Raw genomic sequence first — 12,833 nt, 5'->3', positions numbered from 1 at the left:
ACAATCTGAGTTTTGTGAAAGTGAAATGGTTTGATTTGGCTTAAAAGACTTTAATGGAGATCTTTAGGAAGTAATTACATGTCCATTTATTAGAGATTTTGTAATGGAAATTACCAGCCAGATGTGGATTGGAGTAGGTGACCTCCACAGATGTTTTAACTCTGAGCATTTCTGTGTCATACATTCTGTCATATTTGAACCATTTTTGTTCAAATATGGATTCTGAGCAATTGATTAAATTTTTGATTGTTGGTAACTGTAAGGAGTAAATGGTTTGACTTTCTCACAGGGTTATTTTTGGTATTTGTGTCATTTAATATAAAGAATCTATTTAACTGATCATATTTCTTAGTGTCTTAACTTCAAAAATTTAATTATTAAATGCAGCACATGAATACTTAGGAGATGCTTTAGATCACTCACTCATTCACTCAATAAACATTTGTTAAGCCCCAACTATGTACCAGGTACTGTGCTAAATTCTGCTTCAGAAGACCTCTTTTTTCTGGCTTACCAAAAAGGTATATGACTAATAATGACGATTGTTTTTAAAAGTGCTATAAGATAACAAGAAATTTCATATTTGTCAGATTAACTATAGTGTCTTAAAACATCAGTCATTTAATTAATAGGTATTTACCTATTTGAAATCAGAGGGCTAAGATCAATGATTTCTTATATCCTTTCCATTTTGTGATTTTTTCAGCTAATGAAGCACTTTCAGTGTATTTACCATGCTTAATGTTATATCAGTCCAAATTCACAATTCACATATACATCCCATCCCCATAAATATATTTTACAATACAAACCTTCATACATTCTTGTTCATTTGGAGGAAAGTGCTATTTGCAAATAACCACCTTTCTTACAAATAGCCAGACTTTGTTCCCAAAGAATAACTATATTTTGTGTGGTTGTAGTCACATTTGGTCTATTTACTATTATTTGTAGTTATCCAGATTATGCTATCTTGTTTGAGTTTGAGCTTTCTTTATGTAGAATATATACTTTTAGCTTATATCTACAATAATTGACTTGAACCTGAATGGGCTATGTCAACAAGTATTCCAGTTTTCTTTATCTACTTAATATAAATGATCTATAACAAAGATATTTACTGAATAATCATAGCAAAAAAACAAATTACAAATTCCCTTCTTGAGGGATCATATACCATTCCCTATATATCATCTTGATCTCTGGATAGAGTGGATTGTACTTAATGCAGTTACTACACAGCTTTGCTCTCATAAAGTTTCATGTCCAAAGAGAGCTTGTACTTGTCTTAGCTATTATTGAACTGTGGTCCTGTCATTGGGATATTAATTCTGTACTGGCTGAAAAACCCAAACTCTGGAATGCTAAGATATAGAAATGCCCTCTTGACTAAAAATCCTCAAGATCTCAAGACCTCTGTCTTTCACTAGATGCTGTGAGTGTTGGAATTGCTGAGATTTATCTAAGAGTTCTGAGGTGCAGTGGATGGCAAAATCCTAGAGGAGTAGGCTGAAGGTGATACATCTTTTTGGATAACTACCGACCCAGTTCAAGAACTTCCCATTTGCCATGCAGTTAGCTAATCTGACTCAATTACAGAATGTCAATGCTTAATTCTTAAGGCACTTCCAATTGCAGCTCTTCCTGAAATGGGCTCCTCAACATCTCCACTCTTCTTCATTGATTGACATCAATTATCATAAATTTATCCAGAAATAAGATATGTAAATATATATTAATATATAAGTTAATTGCTCCAAGGAAACAGAAAATCCAGAAATTATCTTCATCAACAAGATTTTGACTTAATTTATCAAATTAAAGATGACCGCCAAAAGCAACTATGGATTTGAATAGCATCAAACATGTAATTCGCTCTGAAAGAATGGATAAACCAGATTAAGACACAATTCCAAAATATTTAACAAAATAAATAATACTAGAATAGAGCATGGACAATATTAAAATATGGTTTTCTAAGTCAGTATGTACCCCACAATGATCCTTATGTATGCATGAAAGTTTAGTGGCTCTGTTCTGTTTGAATTTGATTCTATTGCTTAGAATATAAAATAGATGGATAATTGAAAATTATGAGTAGTATCACCTCATAAAACAGAGAGAAGCAGTGAAAAGCAAATCTAATCTAATGAAAATTTGGCAAGGTGTTCAAATAATAAAATCATCCTAAGGACATTTCAGGATAAAAATAATAATGATAACAGTACTTTATTTATATAGTACCTACTATGTGTCAAAAATTGTTCTAAGTACCTTATGTACATTATCTTTTTTTATCCTCATAGTTGTAAGTAAAGAAAATGGAACTCATGAGGAATAGCCTCCGTTTTTTAAGGAAAGTATGAGGAAAGATTCTTATCTGTGAGGGATGATTCGGGAAAATGTGTTCTGATAGTCTCATTAAACATTGTTTGGGTAACCTGTTTCTACCCATTCCTTTTTTGTATCCAATCTACTAGGGTTCTGTGATGAGCAATACTTCAAGTCTTACATCCTAGGCACCATTAATATTGACAAATTAATTTCACAAAATAGTATTCCTAAAAATGACAGATTAAATATTCCCTCACCCAAAGGAAATTTGAATTTTATGTTTGACATGCCATCTACTTCAGTAGCATGTTATGAAATAATTATGCATGGTATAACTTCAGAGATTGCTTATCAAAATGTGCTAAGTAATTTTTTAAAAAAATATTTAAAGATGACTAGAAGTTCAGGAGAAAGGCAATGGACTTTACCTCTGCATCATTGCTTTGAATTCAGCACAAGTTGGTGGTGATTGAAAACCACTTTCATAGACAATATAAATCAATTTATTCACCAAATGTTAGGAATTTTCAGGGAGTAAAAGGAGCATTTTATATTCCCTTTTCCATCTCTCCTAGGCTAATACCAAATGTCATTGTAAAACAAATGAAAGTAGTCATTCCAAAATATTTATTAGGTTATTAAAATGAAATACCAATTGTGCTGCTGGAGGAGGTTTTATAAAATCCTTCAAACATCAATAAAGCAATCTATCCCTTTTGTGCTCAAATAATGTAAACTTGTCTCATTGCTAGGTTTCAAGGACTCCAACACATATCTCAGTTAGTTGGTTCAAAATAATTTGTAGAATTTTCCTTTTACAAATGGGTTTATCAGGGATACTAATTATATTGAAGGCAAATATATGCTATCTTTTATGATTCAGGGTTTTATACATATCCCTTTCCATTTCAAATGACAAATAGGAAAATTAAAGATAACTAAAACTTGAACTTTATTGCTTCTGGAAATAAATTGATTGGACATTTATTAATTCTTAATATGTGCCAGTCATTTCACTAAGCTCTGAGGATACAAATGTAAACAAAAAAGTATATTAAGTTTACATTTCAACAGAAGAGAACACATAAAAAGGATCTGGAAGTAGCTATATCCACTTTGAGATGGGGATAGGCCTGAGATTGCCTTTAAAATAGAGGTAAAAAATGTCTGGAGAGTGAGGAGAACATGGAGTAAAGGGAGTATGGCTTGAGAGCCCCATGATATAGTGGCTTGGGATAAATACTAACTAGTTAAGAGAGGTGGCCTCAGGGTGCAGTCTTTTCCACAGAGGGTGTGACAAGTCACAATGAGGGTAAAAATTTTTTTTGGGAACATTTGTGCACATTTTGCATCCACATTACTCTCATCTTGTAATTTCCATGGATCTCTTACACTTTGGTAAGAAAATAAAAAAAAGATTATGATCTTGCAGCCTTTGACAAGCCCTCCCATCAAAGGTGCTAGTCCTTTTTGAACAAACAGGATACAACCAAGAAACAAAAACAATTCTTGAACTCAGGGGACTTACTTTTTAATGAGAAAGACAACATATACATGCAAAGTACATGTACATTTAGCCTTATATGGGTAGGTACTAGTAGCAGAGGGTAAGATATGTCCCCAGAAAAGTGGTATTTGTGTAGTGTATGACACTACATTTTTAGATCTATTTGTCCTCACTTTTCCAGTATTTCATACAGGTTGTAGTTGATAGAGTGTTAGAATTGGAGTCAGAAATATCCTTCCTTACTAAATGTATTATCTGGTAAATTCACTTAATCTCTCTGTCTTACTTTCCTCTTCCAGAAAATGAATATAATAATAGAATCTGAGAGGGCTATTATGAGGATCTAATGAAATGTGTATGTATATAAGTATACATATACATACATGTCCACACACACACACACATATATATATAATGTATGTAAAGCACTTTGTAAACCTTAAAAATACAATATGTTACCTATTATTATAATTTCCTGGTTAATTTTTCATTTTCAAATGATAGTTGTAGTAAAATTTAGCAGAGTCAATTTTTATGCAATATTTATCCCCAGAAAAGTTTCTTTCAATATCATGTGCTGAAGGATTTCAAATAAACAAATCAGTAAGCTTTTTCTGTAATATGTTAAACTCAACAGATTTTTTTTATTAGCACCTACTTTGTAAAAAATCCTACCTAGGTACTACATGAGAAATAGAGGCAAAGGCAAAAATTTTGCCTCTAGTATCTTCATGACGTCATTTAAAGAACAATGAACTCATACATAAACCTGCTAATCAATATAAGGCAGATAAAACTAATGGTCTAGATGAGAAATACCCTAGGACTCAAGAAAAGAAGGAAGATGCCAGCATGGATTTTAATGATCTAGGAAATTTTCATCAAAAATGCCAAACTGGACTTGAACCTTTATAAAGGGTTAAAATTCAGAGAAAAAGAAAAAAAAAAAAGAATGCCCAGGTGAATAAAATAATATAGACTAGGGGGGGGGTATGGGAGCAGTAGAGGGAGATAGGGCTGAATGGCAGCATGGAGCTAAATAATGGAGAGTCTGGAGCACTTGGGACTTTCTGGGAACTCAGAGCAATTGATATTTTGTTTTGATAATGAGCCATTATTAATTTGTCACTAATTGTCAGAATGGCAATATGATGAAATGAATACTTACCTAAAAATGTGTACAGAGAAGACTAGCTTGAAGGCCACTGAAATTATTTAAGATATAAACCAAAATAGGTTTTGAATAGCCTAAGGGCAATGGAAATATTGTGTAAAAGATGTTTAAGAGTTAGAAATGAAATGGTTTATTGATAAGTTTTAGAGGTGAAGGAAAAGTAACTAATCCAAAATGAAACCAAGGTATTGAGAATGGGAGAATTGTGTTTCCATTGACAAGAATAGAGAAACTGATAAGGAAATGTTTATTTTTATTTGGGGTGGAGATTGAAGATGGAGGTAAATTAATGGATTTAAGGTTTGGACAAGTTGATGAAAAAATGATACTATGTCATTCTGATGGAAATGTTTAATAAATAGTTGAAAATGTGAATTAGGACTTCTAATAAGTATTTGCTAGTTATGCACACCACAGATAAAAATTAAAGTTTTTGAATGAATAAATTTACCTGGATTAAGTAAAGAAACAAAAACCTAAACTTGAGGTCTCAGTCTTAGAGAATATCAATACAACTGATGAAGGAAAAAGAGAAAAAAAAATCGAGAGAGCTGAGGAAGAAATAATTTCAGTAAAAAAAGAGTGGTTAATAGAGTTAGATGCCAAAAACGGAGTTCAAGTAGCTTTCAGGGATTGGTGGTATACATCAAAATGATTTGATTGAGCAGGAAGGAGATTGTTAAGTTCTTTAAAAAATTGTTTATCAGAGAATTGTAGTAGGTGTGGGCTTTCATCCAGAAAAGTACTAAAGTGCATTTGTGATTTAACCTGATTTCATCAGGATATAATTAGGTTGCTTTACTTTTTTTTTTTTTTTTAAGATGATAGTTCATTTTGAGACTCAAATAAATAATGAAGTAACTATATATGTGTATATATATTCACATATACACATATATGTGTTTATATCTGTGTATGTATATAAATGAGAATAGTGTTTTTTAATTTTGATTTGATGGTCAGAATGAATCTATAGAGAAGTGAATACTTTTTGAGGACTTGTTTGTATTCCAAAATAAAGATGACAGAATGAATTAAATATCTGAGATAGAAGTAACCCAACTAGTTTTTTTTTCATTGAGAGGATGTGCAGCCTGCAGTGACCTGGTCACATTAAGGGATGGTATTTGAGGAACTTAAAAAATTCAGTTCATTCACTATAAAAGACACAAATACTGTGAATTAATTTTTTTCTCTTGAAAAAAAATTGTTTCCATTATGTAACACATTAAAAACCTTATCTCTGCTTCCTTAGAGCCAACAATAAAAGAAACAGCCATTGTGTTCCAGTAGAGCTGTCTCAGCTAATGAGCAGCTGTAGGCCTTGCTGTATTACAATAAACTCTTTTTCAGTGGAGGCGGATGGTACAGTGCCTGATTGTGACTGACCTGAACATGGAGATGTGAAGTGTTTAGAAGAAGTCCTTGCCCTAGAAAAAAGAATTTATCCAATTTCTAGTTTATGTCAATTTTATTTAGTGTTGATTGTTTAAATTTGAATTAAAACTGTGAAATGCAAACTGTTTGAATTTTTCCTTGTTAAAATGTTTGTTCTTAATACACGTTACATAATTTGAACTGACTCCCATAGCTTTCTGTTGATTCCAGATAAGGCAATAGTATGTGAAGAGAAATCTTAAATGGACAAGTTATAAAACTTTTGAAGTTGCTTTGGGTAGAAATAATTAAAATAATTCTGAATAATAATTGTGCCATTAAAGATATTTTAAAAGGCACAGCTGGTAAAAAACTGAAAAGAAAACTGTATCAGGCATTCATGGAAAAATTAACAATGAGTTTTTCACGTCCTGTTTTATGTATAAGCTTCTTCACATGCAGTTTTCTTTCAGGCTTCTGATTCCTCACCTGGGGGTAAGTCTTTTTAGTATAAGATAGGGTTCACACCATTTTTCAGTTAATCAGCTCTCTCCCCTACCCTCCTATATGATTCATTATATGGTGGTAGAAGTTCAGAGCTGATCTAGAGAAAATTATCAAGTGACAAAATGGTTTTTCTTTATTTTAAATTCTCTGTTCATTGTTTCTGTTTCTCTTCTCTTAGTTCCAAGTAACTGATATATTCATGTTACCCACTTCTTTTTTTTTTTTCCCAACATAGTCTTTCTTAAGTTTTCCTTCTGAAAGAAGTTCCCTATTCTGGAGATTTTAGTGATTTACCTTCAAGAAAATATACTTATCCTGTTTTTAAGTCTGAGTTTCTGAGAATAATTGGATGGTTAGTCAGATCAACTAATCTATTTTAATGTTTTTTAAATCTCTCAGTCCAATTATACATATTTCAAGAGGGAATTTTGGGAGATAATACATTCTGTCCTAAGAATAATTCCAAGAGAAATCTAGGCACCTTGGCAGATTGAATGAAGAGGTGCTTGAGTTAGGTGGAAGCTTTATCATGTCATACAAATTGCATACATTACATATACATTAACCTGTGGTTAAGTCTATGTTGAATCTTTTTGGGAAGAAATATACCTTTTTAAAAAATAATTGCTTAAACCTTGATTTAAAAAAACATTCCTAAAGTGAAAATAATTTTAATTTTGCATCAAAAATAGAATGTGTGTTTGTACCAGTAAGTTAAGCATTTTATATTTACCTTAACCACAATTAGGAATCGTGAGCTGATGTTACCATCTGGCTGATTTGTATACAAGGTCTTTCTTTTACCTTCTGCTGAATATATTCTAGTTGCTTTTAGATAACTAAAAAAATAAAAACAACTGTGATATGTATTTTCCAATTCTAGTTCTAAACAAACACTAATTAAGTGCTTATTCTGAACCACAAAGAAGAAGGGAGAAGAATAGGACACAGGGGTATAAGATGGGGAGATAGAGATGGACTTTTAAGGTGTGTGAGGAAATGAAAAGATAAGGTCCTTGGATGGCATAACATGGAAGAAGGTGTAAATTTTAAAAGTGGAAAGGAAAGAAGGATTTTCTATTTGTTCCTGGATAATAGGAAATCACTGGATATTTTTTTGTCATTGGAATGAAGTGGTCAGAACTACATTCTAGGAAGATCAATTTGAGAGTTGAATAGAGGAGAGATAAGGGTGGGGAGAAACTTGTAACATGAACACTAATCAGCAGATAGGTCAGATATAAAGTAATGAAGATCTATTTTATGGCAGTAGCAATGTCAGAGAAGGGGAAGGGTCATATATAAAAGATGTGAAGGTATAATTATTTAATAGGTTGAATACTGAGGGGTAAAAAAGAGAGGTAGGAAGCACAAATGATTCCTAGAGTATACACATGAGTAACAGGAAAAATGCTGGTGCTCTCAAAATATTAAGGATATTTGAAAACCAGGAAGGTTATGAAGAAAGGATAATGAGTTCAATTTTGGACATGTTTTAAGATGTCAATGGAACATATTGTTCTAGATGTCCAAAGGTCAGGTGATAAAAATTTATTTTCTACCATGTGCCAGGCATTATGCTAAGTACTGAGGATATGAAGAAAGGTAAAATATAGTCCCTGCTCTCAAGGAGCTCACAGCCTAATGGGGGAGATAACAAGCAAAGTAATCTTGTACAAACAAGGTATATACAGATAAATTGGAACTAGGACATAGATCAAAGATGCTAGAATTAAGAAGGATCAACAAAACTAAAAGGTAAGATTTTAGTTGGAACTTGAAGAAAGCCAAGGAAGCAAGGAGACAGAGATAAGGAAAGAGGGCATTCCATACAGAGGGGACAGAGATAAGAGAATGTAGTATAAAGTATAAAAAGACTAGAAAGATAGAGGGTTGAAATGGAGGGATTTGAATGCCAAATAGAAGATTTTATATTTGACCTTAGAAGAATTATAGTGACATTGAAGTTAATTGAGTAGGGTGATACAGCAGTTGGAGATTTGAGGAAAGAGGTAGATAAGAGCTAGACACATTACTGAAGTACTTGAAGAGAGATAATAATTAAATCTATGGGAGCTGATGAGATCATCCAGTGAAACAGAGTGGCACTTGAAGAAAAGAGGAATCAACATGCAGCTTTGGGAGAAATCCAGTTAGTGGATATGACATGGGTAAAAATCAAAGAAAGGAGACTGAAGAGTGGTTAGAAAGTATGCAGAGAATCAAGAAAGAGAAATATCTCAAAAACATAGAAGAGTATCAAGACGTTGATAATGTTAAATACTGGGAAGTGCAGTAAGACTGCAGAGTAGGGACTCATTTGAGCTCTCCCAAATTCCCCTCTAAACAACTTTAAAATAATGCCTTAAAAGGAATTCTGCAGTGATATGCAATACAAAAGGGGGCTTGAAACAATTTAGAAGATTGGCAAAATAGTCTATTTGCAGGTAGTGCCTGACAAGCCAGAGCAGGCCTTGAGAACAATTGAATCCATAGTAGCTGACTTCTGGCATTCTCAGCCTACAGAATACAAGGAGGTCAGACAACCGGTCAGAAGAAGATTATAGGGGATTCTTAATTGGATGAAAGAATTGCATTACTCATAGTGGGATCTGGGATTATTGCCCATATTCCATTTCAAGTGTGAGAAAGAACATTCATACACTAAAGTTCACAGTTGAAGGGAAATGGGGACCTTGATCACAGTTCTAGAGTGGGAAAAATGTGCTTGTGGTTGCTTGCACATCAGAACACATACTAGGAATGCAGCAAACACTTCTTCTTAGATCACACCACCTTGAAAGGACTGAATATAGATTTTGGAATTAGGTCAGAAAAGAGCAGCATGAAAAACTCAAAGTTTGAGACAATGCTTTCTCCCCTCACAGCAGAGTCCCATTTTAACATAAAATTAAAAGTCAAGAAATAGTTCAGAAAAAAACAAGAAAATAAGACAAAAAAACCTGAACCTTATTATAGAAAGTTACTATGGTTCCAGGGAAAATCAAAACAGATACTCAGAAGAAGACAACAGTTTTAAAATGGCTACATGTAAAGTGTCAAAAAAGAATGTGAATTGATGTCAGATGCCAAAACACTACTTAGAAGAGCTCAAAAAGGATTTTGAAAATTAAATAAAAGAGATAGAAGAAAAATTGAGGAAATAAATGAGAGTGATGCAAGTGCTAAATTGGCAATTTGATTAATAGAGCACAGTATCAGCCTGAACAAAGGGAATGAAGGCAAAGTTCAAGTGCAAAGTTAGAAGCATTTATTGAGTAAATATACCATAAATGCATGGAGAACAGCAAGAACCTAATCTGCAGCTCTAAAAACTGGAGATTTAGGGAGCTGATTTTATATTTTTATGACAAAGGAAAGTAGGGCAGGGGAGGTTTCAGAAAGTATTTTAGCGATATTATGGGGGTTCTGGGGAGAAGAGTTCCATGAATTGGGTGGAGGATAGGAGGCTTATAGAAGACCCAGGATCAATATGTTTGTACAGAGGTGTTCATTTGGAACTTGTGTAAACCAGTTTAAGACAGTTCTGTGGTTGTTGGTACAGTGAAGGTATTCCAAGTTCATTCAGTGAACTCTGCAAAGGATCACTGGTATATCAAATTTGACTAGCATTCATTTTGCCTTCTGATTCCAATTTTTAAATTATTTCAGTGTCTCATAAATAATAAGCAAATTAAAGTGATTAGTAAGAACATTATTCATTCCATTGCTATATAAGGAAATCATGAAGAAAAGGTTAACAATTTGGTAAAGGAAGTACAAAAAAATGGGAAAAAATGTTCAAAAATTCACTGAAGAAAACAACTTCTGAATAGCAAAATTGACCTAATGAAAAAGAATGTACAAAAACTTACTAAAGAAAAAGATTACTTAAAAATTATAACTGGGGTAGTGAGAGCTATTGATTCTATGAGGCATAAAGAAACAATAAAGCAAATCAAAAGAATGAAAAAAATAGAAGGAAATGTGAAATATTTAATTTTAAAAAGTGATCTAAAAAGTAGAGCAAGGAGAGATAATTTAAAAATTATTGGGATATCTGAAATCCACAATTAAAATATCAATATAATATTTTGAGAAGTTAAGGAAAACTATCCTAATGTGCTAGAATAAAGCTTTTGAAACTGTAGGTCACACATTATCTGGGGTTGCATAACTGAATGTAGGAGTCATGGAAAAATTGACAATAGTAAAAGATTTCTGAATATAGTGACCAAAAATTAATTCAAAATCAAATGTGTAATAAATATAAAGTGTTGCTGAAAGGGCTTGCCTGTGTTGCATCATGCAACTTCATTGCAGGTGTAGTTGTGTACACACAGCATGCACACTACACTGCACTTACAAGACTACTGCCAGAACACCTCAGCTCAGATGAGAAATGGGGTTGTGTAAACATATCTTGGATGAAAGGAGATCACGAGTGGGAAAAGTTTAAGAAGCTCTGTCCTATAATCAAAGGATAAAATAGAAATTGAAAGAATATATCCAGCACCTCCTAAAAGAGATCCCAAAATGATAACTCCCAAGAATATTATAGCCAAATCCCAGAACTCCCAGGTTAAGGAGAAAATATTGAAATTAGTCAGAAAGAAATAATTAAAATATGAAGGAGCCACAGTTAGGATAGTGTTGAAGGATATATAGAATGTTCAAGAAGGATGAAGATTGAGAAAAAAACATTTGATTTGTCAATTAAGAGATCAGTGGTAACTTTGGAGAGAACATTTTGGTTGAATGATGATATCATATACCAGACTACAGAGAGCTAAGAAGAAAGGGAGAGGAAAGGAAGTGGAGGCATCGATTGTTAAAGTCTTTTTCAAAGTATTTAACCTTAAAAGGAAAGAGAGATATAAATCATAGGTGGGAGGGATGAATAGATTAAGTTTCTCCTCTTCATAAAATGAAATATCATGAAATCCTGAAATGCTATAAAATTAGATCTAAATATAGGCTGTCATATTTCATATAGCTTTTAGGACACTGCTCAATTTTAAGGCTTCTAAGTAGGATGAGAAGGTTCATTGTACTGTGCTAACCTTTCTTTTTACAGCAACTTAAAAATATCTTAGTTAAAGACTGAAAGTGGATTTACTTCTCTTACTTATGTCTTGGAAGAACTCTGAAGAAGAACAAGTATTTTCCTTAGGCAAAGGTGAACCCTAGGAGATCTGAAGATTGAAAATGGGAGATTTTATCTTGGTTTTTGCATGTTTCATAAAGACACTGTTATCACAAATAGGGCTGAAAGAACTCCTTTCTGAGGCAATTGGGGTTTAGTGAGTGACTTGCCCAGGGTCACATAGATAGGAAGTATTAAGTGTCTGAGAACAGATTTGAACTCAGGTCCTCCTAACTTCAGGATGTTTCTCTATTCACTGTGCCACCTAGCTACCCCCATGAATTATATTCTTAAGAAAGGCATGAATGAATAACATTGAATTACAGGAAGCTGATACAATTTACAAATTATTCTCAGCATTTCCATGAATACTAATTTTCTATAAAATTTTTGAAAAAGCAAAACATTGACTTTAATAGACATACTTTTTAGTGATGGGTACTCTAGATGCTCTACCTTTGACATTTTTCTTCTTAGTTGTTTTGATTTATTGCATTTCTTTAAAAAAAAACCTCATTGAAATACAGTTAAAATGAGAAATTAATACCTGACTTCAAGAACCAGATTATTAATTAATATTGATTAGGAAATGTAACTTTGTAATTTTTAATTAGAAGTCTTTGATTTGTCTTTTTGTTTTTGTTTGTTTTTCCTAAATAGAAAAGAAAAAAAAAATCTTAGTGTTGCATTTTAAATTTGCCATAATATGAATACAGTGCAGTAGGTATATAAAGCACGGAGACAAAGAATGTCCTTTAGTCTTATGGAAAGATTTACTTTTGCTGTAG

At 32.7% G+C, this 12,833-nt stretch overlaps 1 long non-coding RNA gene across 2 annotated transcripts in view; it reads left to right on the top strand.

The window, feature by feature from the left end:
• LOC141553599 (uncharacterized) overlaps positions 1 to 12,833 on the top strand; it is a 331,814-nt gene that overhangs the window by 236,867 nt on the left and 82,114 nt on the right. The window lies entirely within an intron of this gene.

Source organism: Sminthopsis crassicaudata, chromosome 1 (assembly GCF_048593235.1).
Source record: "Sminthopsis crassicaudata isolate SCR6 chromosome 1, ASM4859323v1, whole genome shotgun sequence".
NCBI classification, from domain to species: Eukaryota; Metazoa; Chordata; class Mammalia; order Dasyuromorphia; family Dasyuridae; genus Sminthopsis; species Sminthopsis crassicaudata.
This window is presented reverse-complemented; position numbering and strand designations above follow the sequence as displayed.